This window comes from Talpa occidentalis, unplaced genomic scaffold (assembly GCF_014898055.3).
Source record: "Talpa occidentalis isolate TD23 unplaced genomic scaffold, MPIMG_talOcc4v2.1 talOcc4.13, whole genome shotgun sequence".
NCBI classification, from domain to species: domain Eukaryota; kingdom Metazoa; phylum Chordata; class Mammalia; order Eulipotyphla; family Talpidae; genus Talpa; species Talpa occidentalis.
Window position 1 is genome coordinate 66,685,016 of NW_023601322.1, and position 8,584 is coordinate 66,693,599.

Genomic DNA, 8,584 nt, shown 5'->3' on the forward strand with positions numbered 1-8,584 from the left:
AGGAAAGGAGTGGGGTATTCAGAAATCGGGGAGGAGGGTTAGGAAGCTGGGCCAGTGGACAGCACCGGGCGGGAGGGGAGGGACCGGTGCCGGGGCAATGGGAGGCGGAGTCTCAGGCTGGGGTTGGGAGCACCCAGTCCCCGGTCCTGGGTAGGCTGGTCGGAGCAGAGGGGAGGGCCTTGCACTGCGTCTCCACGCTGGAGGGGGCGCCCGCCACTCACTCACTAGCTCTCGGTGTTGGGGTGCCATCTAGTGGACATTCTCGGCAAAGCGGCCCCTCGCCCGCTCTGGCGGAGCCCCTTCTTTGAGGCCGGACCTAAGCATGAATCCAGTTTCAGGAGCGCTGGATGCTTGTCAAGGAGGCGGGTCTTGGATCCCTCGGTCTAAGTGGGCCTGGAGATTGGGATTTTTCCGGAGGATCGCCAGTAGGGAGCTTCCCACGGGGCTCGAGCCAGGCTAAATGGGCTAATACATCGAGTGGTGAGAACTGAGGCCTTTTGAGTCAGAAAAACATGGCTGTGCTAGTTACTAACAGCATGACTTTTGGCAAATTAACCTTGGAATCAGTTTCCCCACTTGTAAAGTGGAGTGATAATATTTACTCGTGAGAATGAAAGGACATCGTTAAGAGCTTATTAGTGCAGGACTGAAATAAAGCCAGCGAGGGGCACAAAATTAAGGACACCTAGGCCCTAAAATTTGTGTCCTAGGCTCCTCATTGTGGTCGCCTTAGGCTTGCTTATTAGCACACTGCCTGGCACAATATTGTTACTGCTATGAGGGAGCACCCCAGTCCCGTGCCCAGGAGGTCATAGCACCCTATCTTCCATCTGGCTTGGTCTGCAAGGGTGTGAATGAATCTGGAGGCCAGGGGTTAGGCACCACTACCCAACAAGTGAGGCATAGAAAGGAAGTCACAGGCAGGGGGATACTGGGTCACAATCCCCATGTGGCTTCTCAGATTCTCTGTGACAAACTAAGGGACTCAGGTCTAGTTCACAATAGTCACTGTGATATGTGATACGCCTCTCCTTGCCTGCCACCTGTCCATCCCCACCCGCCCTTTAGGGGTAACCCTAAAGGACAGAGGTCAAGAGAAGTCCCACCCAGTGTGCAAAGCTTTGAGCAGTGCCTTTGGTCATTGGCTTTGTAGAGAAGCCTGAGTTGTGGATATTCTCTGATGCCCCAGAAGTCAGGAGTGGCTTGACTGGTGGGTTAGGAGCCTGGAAATGACAATGCCACAAAGGATTCGGGAAAGGTAGATGGACACCATGCAGAGTATCCACTGCCAGGAGAATCGTCAAGGCAGACAGAATGATTCATTTGGTAAGTGAACTTCTCTTCTTGCTCCCCCAAATGCCTGCACCATAGCCCTTGAACAGAGTAGTTGTGATGTCGGGGATGGAGGTGACGTGTGGCCAGCAGTGTGGGCTCCCCTCGCCCAGGCTGAGTTAGTTCCTTCAGTCTGAGTGTTCACCTTGCAGAGGGTGAGTCCCACACTGAGTGCCTGCCGCTCTCTTCCTCATCTGACCAGCCATGCCCCTGTCCAGGGGAATTACAGGGAACCCCTTCCTTCCACCCTGCAGGGGACAGTGATTCATTCTCACCGAAACCAGAACCAGCACTTGGGATTCGGGCTTGTCCTCTTAAGACCCTCTTTGTCCATGTAAAATGAGCTGATAATATTTATTTGTGAGAATGAAAGAACATGACACATGTTAACAGCTTATTAGTATGGTCAGGACTGCAAAAAGCCAGTGAGGGGCCTAGGGCACAAAACTAAGCACATCTAGGACCCCTAGATCCTAGAATTTGTGTCCTAGGCTCTTCTCCATGTTTGCTCTAGCCCTGCTAATTAGCACAGCTCTTGGCACATGGGGAGCCCGTAGTTAGCAGGACCCCTCAAATAAAATACAACAATAGGGTCATCTAAGACTTTTACATGTTCAGCTCTTACATTCAGGTCTTTGATCCATTTTGAGGTAGCACCCCCCGGCCCCACCAGTGAATATGTTCCAAGATCCTCAATGTGTGCCTGAAACTAGTTTGGATAGTACCAAACCCTGTATGTTTTTTCCTGTATACAAATACCTATGATTTACTATGTTTTTATTCCAATATACACATACCTATGATTTATAAAGTTTAATTTATAAATTGGGCACACTAAGAGATTAACAACAACAATACCTAGTAATAAATAAGAACAAGTACAGCAATATGCTGTAATAAAAGCTATGTGAATGTGGTTTCTCTCTCAAAATATCTTATTATATGTAATAATTCCAGGCTGCAGCTGACCACGGGTAACTGAAACTGTGGAAACTGAAAATCAAGGATAAGGAGGATCTACTATATGTTTAATATTGTGAAGTGATTACCACAACGAATTGACATCCATCACCTCACAGTTACCATTGTGTGTAGAGGGAATGTTTAAGATCTGCTCTTAGCAAATTTCAAGTACACAGCATAGTATTGTTAACTGTGGTCACTGAGAGCTAAATAGGGGTGACCAGTCCAAAGTCCCCAGGGGAGACTGTGGTAGTGACAGGACTAGATGCCTTTCACAAAATGTCCTGCGGTAAAATTACATGAAAATAGCTTCTTAGCCATATAACTTCTATAGCCATAGTCCTTCTGAAATAGAAGGACTCCAGGACCCGGTTGTGGGGGAGCAAGGGGGGAAGGGGAAGTTTGTGTTTGTGGCTCCCCTCCCCCTCCTCGGGGCTGCACTAGCTCTCCTAGATAAAGGAGGCTTAGAGGCCACACTCCTGCCCCTCCCCCATAATGACTGCATCCTTGAAAAAATGTGAGAAGGGCAACAGGGAAGCTCTGCTTGGAAGGAAGCTGGAGTGGGGTGGTGTGGGAATGGGGGTGATGGCACAGTCCTCAAAGAGAGAGGGCATGGGGGAAGGGCAGAGATTGTACTGATCCTAACCAAGTCTCCAGGCAGCCCTCCCTCTAAAATACAAGGGCAAACCAACACCAAATGCTTAAAGTCTTCTTGGAAGTCTGCACTGCCTGGCCCCTGAGGTCTTTAATATCAGCAGGGGCTGTATTCATCTCTGTTACCAGGTTTCTCTCACCTCAGGACCTTTGCACTTGCACTTACATCCCCAGTGAACTCCTACCCATCTTTCTGATCTCAGCTTAAATAACACAGTGTCCTGGAGGAATCTCCCCAGACCCCCAGGCCAGGTCAGCTTCCTCTGTTACATGCACTTACGGTGCTTCCTTACAGAGCACTCTCTGTTTGCGATTATACATTTATCTGGGGAGTTGATAAAGGTCTCATTCCTCTAGGAGACCATGTTCCCACTGCCTGTGCTCATTGTATCTATAAACCTTTGAGCAGTGGTTGGTCTAGAGAAGATGCTCAATAAAAATATAAGAAATATCCAAACATGCATAAGAAATAGATGAGAGTGAAAAATGAGAGAACGGGGTGTTCCTTCCTGTAAGAAACAAGTCCTCAGAGCCCACCCCCACCCTGACTGGTGAGCCCTTTTCATCACCACCCAGGCTGCGTGGTGGCTGTGCCCTCTACCACCCAGAAGAGGAGGCAGGGAAGGAGTGGACCTGGAGGTCCATGGAAACACCCCAGGAATTGCTGGGATGACTGGAAATTGGGTGAGAAGTAACAGAAGTGGTGGGACTGACACAATGATGACGGGGGACCTTGGGAGATGGTAGAAATGCTAAGTGCAACATAGTCTAATCTGACCATAGGATCCATGGGTGACTGACTGAAGCAAGATAACGGGATATATCCGAGTGATAGGGTAGCAGGCAGGTTGGCTGTGTTCCAGAGTCACCAAGGAACAGACTGGTAAAAATAGTAAAAAGGAATGAAGACATTTATTGAGGATGTTCTGTGTATCATATGACCCATTCAGTCCCATAAATTAATCTGTACAACACCGTGAGGTAGGCCCCCACATTATCTCCATTTTGCAGAAAGGGAAACTGAGACTCAGAGCATGGAGCTGGAGAAGTAAGAGGAGGATTTGACTTTAGAGACTGCTCTTAATCCCTTTTTGGTAAACAGAAAGACCTCCTGAGTTATTATGGCCTGGTAGGCTATGGTTTGGGTGGGGAGTGGTAGGAGGAGGAGCAATGGAAATAAATTCCCTTCCACATTCCAGTTCAGTTGCTCCATTTTGCCCCTGCCTCTGTGTTAGCATTATTGTGCTTTTGTCCCCAGTGTTAGTGTTAAGATTAACTGGTGTCATGTTCCTCTTTATTCCTCCCTCCTCACAAAATGCCAGGGAGAATAAATCACACTGCCCAATACAGAGCAGGGGAGGGAGAAAGACTGGGTGAGCTGGGGTATCGAGCAAGGTAAAGGATGGCCTTCTCTAGATGTGTAACCTCAGCATGTGGATCATTTTGAGCTGAAGTCAATCAAGGGCCTGAAGGCTCTCAAGAAACTGTTAGCACTCCCTTAACTTCCAGAAATAACGAAAACGGAGTATTACCCAGAATTAGGGTTATCCCCAGAAACAACCTTCTAAAGGAGAGAGAACCCTATCTGAATGGCAGGGCAATGCACATCTGTAATTATAGAGCAGCTGGTCTTCATCCTGTGCGACCCCCTCCTCCCTCCTTGAAGCCCCAGGCCCCTGTCCCACTCCTTAGCTCAGGATAGACATCATTTTACCCCGTTTATCTTAGAATTTACATCCATTAGATTCTCCATACATATATAATCTAAATTTGTTCTTTTCTTCTACTAACAGCTGATGTTGATTTGATTTGATTTATTCTTCTCAATCACTGGGAGAAGAAAAAAGGTACGTGTGTGGGGGGGGAGGGTGTCTCCTCCCCCACCCCTACAGAGGCATGAGATATCCCAGACAGCTGAAGTTTGTGAGCCACACAAAACTTTTGCTGTAGGTTTTTAGGACTTTTGGGAGCTGAAACACTGGAGAATCTGTCCATTATTTGGGTTTCTGAACCCTACTTTATTTTTAAACTGTGGCTCCCTGCACACACAGGTATGGGAACCCCACAGCTCATATTTGGATTAGACCAGAGCAGGCAGATCAGATGGCCTTGGTTAATAATCCAGTCTCGCTTGCCATTGTGAACTAGTGGGGATTCAGGGTGAAGGTTTGGAGAGGGTTCCCTCTGAGTGCCCCAACAGCCCCAATGGCCACAGACAATACCTGAAAAGGAAAAGGCAGTTCAGCCCATATCACCAGCCATGGCTGACCCTGGAGTCAAGTGAACTCCCTGGCTCGACCTGGCATCACTGATCTTGCTGTAGGTGGACTGCTTGGACAATGGGGACGAAGGCATCTGGCTAAGGAGCAGGGCCAAGATAACCTCCCAGAGGCAAGCACCTCTCAGGGACACTGGCTCCCTGCCAGTCTCACTCTTCCTCCCACAAACTGGCCCCTGGAACACAACCATCCCACTGCTTGCTTTTCCCAGGATGTCTTTGGGGATTTCACAACATTCCATAACCACTCTGTCCTTTCCTCAGAACTTTCCTCAGGCCCACTCCTCATCCAAATCATCTTGTGAGGCATTCATCTCAGAAAAGAACAGTTGACTTGGTGCTGTACCCCATTATTGGGTATTCAGAGAAAAGATCAAGCCCAGAGTTCCATGTTCCCCTTCTTTGACCTCTCTTCTGCCCATCCACTAGGCGTGAGGGCTGACATGGCTGCAGGCTTTCTCTGAGCCTGCTCAGGAATGCCTGTGCACACCACACCTGGTCAGTGCTTCCTCAGAGGCAGAGGGTGGAAGGAAATTTCAGCACCTAGATTCCTAGACTTGCTTCCACAGAAAGGAGTTGGGAGAAGATTTACTGTAGCCAGGCTTTCCAGAGGCATCAGCTCTTGTTTTCTGAAGCCTAGGAGACTATGCCACCAATCCCTGCCTTCATTCTCACTCACCTCCTTCTCAACCTGTTTCTGCCCTTATGAAGGCTGAGAATGAAAGAGGAGATGAAGGAGGAATGAACTGTGCCCCCTAGAATGTCCCCTCTTCTTACTCCCAGTCACCCTAGAAGCAAAGAATTCTTTTTGCCTGTGTTTACACTAGAAGGACCCCCTGTGCTTGTTCTGTCCCTTCATAGACAGATTAAGGGCACTCAGAGAGATCCGGGCTGCGTGCATGAGAGAGAGAGAGAGAGAGAGAGAGACAGAGACAGAGAGACAGAGAGAGAGAGAGAGAGACAGAGAGAGAGAGAGAGAGAGAGGCAAAAAGAGAGTTAAAGAAAAATCATTAAAAGATTCAGAGTAAAGAAATAAACAGGGCCTCCCTAGTGGTGCAGGGGGTTGAGCTCAGCATTGTGAAGCTATCCGCAGCCTCTGCAGCGTGGGCTCCATCCCAGCCGGCCAGGGAGATACCCACATGGCACGGCAGACCTCTCCTGTGTCGCCCACTGCTCCCCTCAGCAGTGTACTTTGGTCAATCTGCCTGTTCTGTTCCCCGCTCTGTCTGGTGAATCCTCTCACCCTCCCACACCTCTGGCCTGTACCCCAGTTCTTATATGCACAAATAAATCTTTAAAAAAAAAGAAATACAGAAACACACTCAGAGGAAGACAGAAAGAGAAAGATGAAAGATAGAGAAATAAGAAGAGAAACAGAAATGGAGATGGGGTGAAGAGAGAGAGCGAGATTAGAGAAACTGAGAGCCAAGAAGAAAGAGAAGGAAGATGCAGAGGGACAGAGGCTAGGGAGAAGGGGAGGGCACCACTCCTTGCATAGGAATTTGCACGTACACACAGCACAGGCCACATGCAAATACCATGTGATTAATAATCTGTTGTCTTTGAAGTAAAACTCTTGTTCTGAACTGAGGTTCCTACTTCAGTGATGCCTAAAAAAGTGTCTGACATTGACACCATCAGAAAAACAGGATGCTTTCCCCAGGCCCAGGAAAACAGGATATACCTGAGTCAAGATGACCAAGGAGGTAACAACAAACTCTGGGGACATGGCAAAGACCAGGATGCCCACTGTGATGGGCTGTCATGGTGGGAGGTTTGCTTATGGTTGCCTGTCTTTGTTTACTTCACTAGAAAAAGGGGGACTTGAGATGAGATGTTAGAACAGGTTTTTGAGGTAAAATACCCCCGTTCTCTCAGATCCAGTTTTCTGACAATAAAGTGTGTGTCATAGATTGAATTCCTGTTGCTGTTCAATTGGCTTCTGGCATGACAAGCAGCCCAACCCGGGCATTTTCCAGTTATAGAAGAGTGAGAGGTTCTACTGGCCCCAAAGCTGGGCCAGAGAGAGACGTGAGGTCTGAGGGCGGGAGCTGCAACTCCTCTGAGGCTCATCCCTGACCCTCTGACCCAGGTGGCCTCACTTTGGAGCCAGTGAATTTGGATGGGAAAAAGATTACATTATCTTTTCTGATATCTAACTGAACTTTGTTATTTTCTTCAGTTATGACAGTAGCAACAAACCAGTTCTATTACCCACAACTATGACTTTGTGGTCAGTAGAAATCACATTTATTTTCATATAGTATTATAATACTGCAGCTATTTTGAAATGTTATTTATGCTCCCCACTGTTCCAAAATTATGTGAGGTATCAACCTCCTGCTAGATCTTATTTAAAGCACTAATAAAGAAGCATATATTACTATATCACATTAAAATAGTTTTATAGTTATATTGTAATATAATTAATTGGTTTCTTTGTAATCCTATATATTTTTTCCAATAAAACGGTCTTTTTTCCCCCTACATATTTTATTTTATTCATTTTAAAACATTGTTCTAAGACCAAGCCCACTGGCTTTACCAGATTGCCAAAGGGGAACATGACACACACAAGAAAGTTTAAAACTGTAGCTGGCCTCTGATAGGGACCCCCAGCACCCATCCTTGCAAGCTCGCTGTGCCCTGTACTAATTTACCCAACTCCCCTCTCACTGAGTTGCCCTGAGTCCTCCAAGAAAAAGCTGCTGAGCAGGATGAACTGTGAAAAGATTTGATTAAGGGAAATGCCTGTGACAGAAGGAACAGTCAAGGGCTAGGAGAACTATGAAGGGGAGAGGGAGGGAATGTCGGGAGGAAGCATCCTTGACACTATGCAAGTAGAAGGCAACTTTAGTAAGGCCATGGGGGCAATTCTTAAAGTACTGCCAGCTGTCTGAGGAATCCCCTGTGTCTAGAAATCAGCCTGCCTGAGGATCTCTGCTGAGTTTGGTCATTTGCTTGGAGCAGCCAAGTGGGAAGCTGGCCTTAGAGTTGGAACAGATGGATTTCAGAGAGAAGCAGCTGGGGTCCTTGGTCAATTTCATGACTTAGAGTGGGAGGTTGGTAAGGAGCATTTTCCTGGCCCACAGTTGCCTGTCCAGAAAAAGAACATCCAGAAAAATGTTTCCTTGCCTATAAAATGGAAGTGGTAAAATTCCCTATCTTACAGTTTTATTGTGAGGATTCATCCAAGTCTGTAAAACAAAGTTTGCACAGGGTCTGGGACATAGTCAGCTCTCAATAATTGGTAACCATTCTTAGGCTCATTTTAATTATTATTATCATTCTCTTTCTCAGAGAGAAGGGCTCCAGGACACTGAAGATGGTAGTCATTTCTTCCCACTGGCCCAGCTG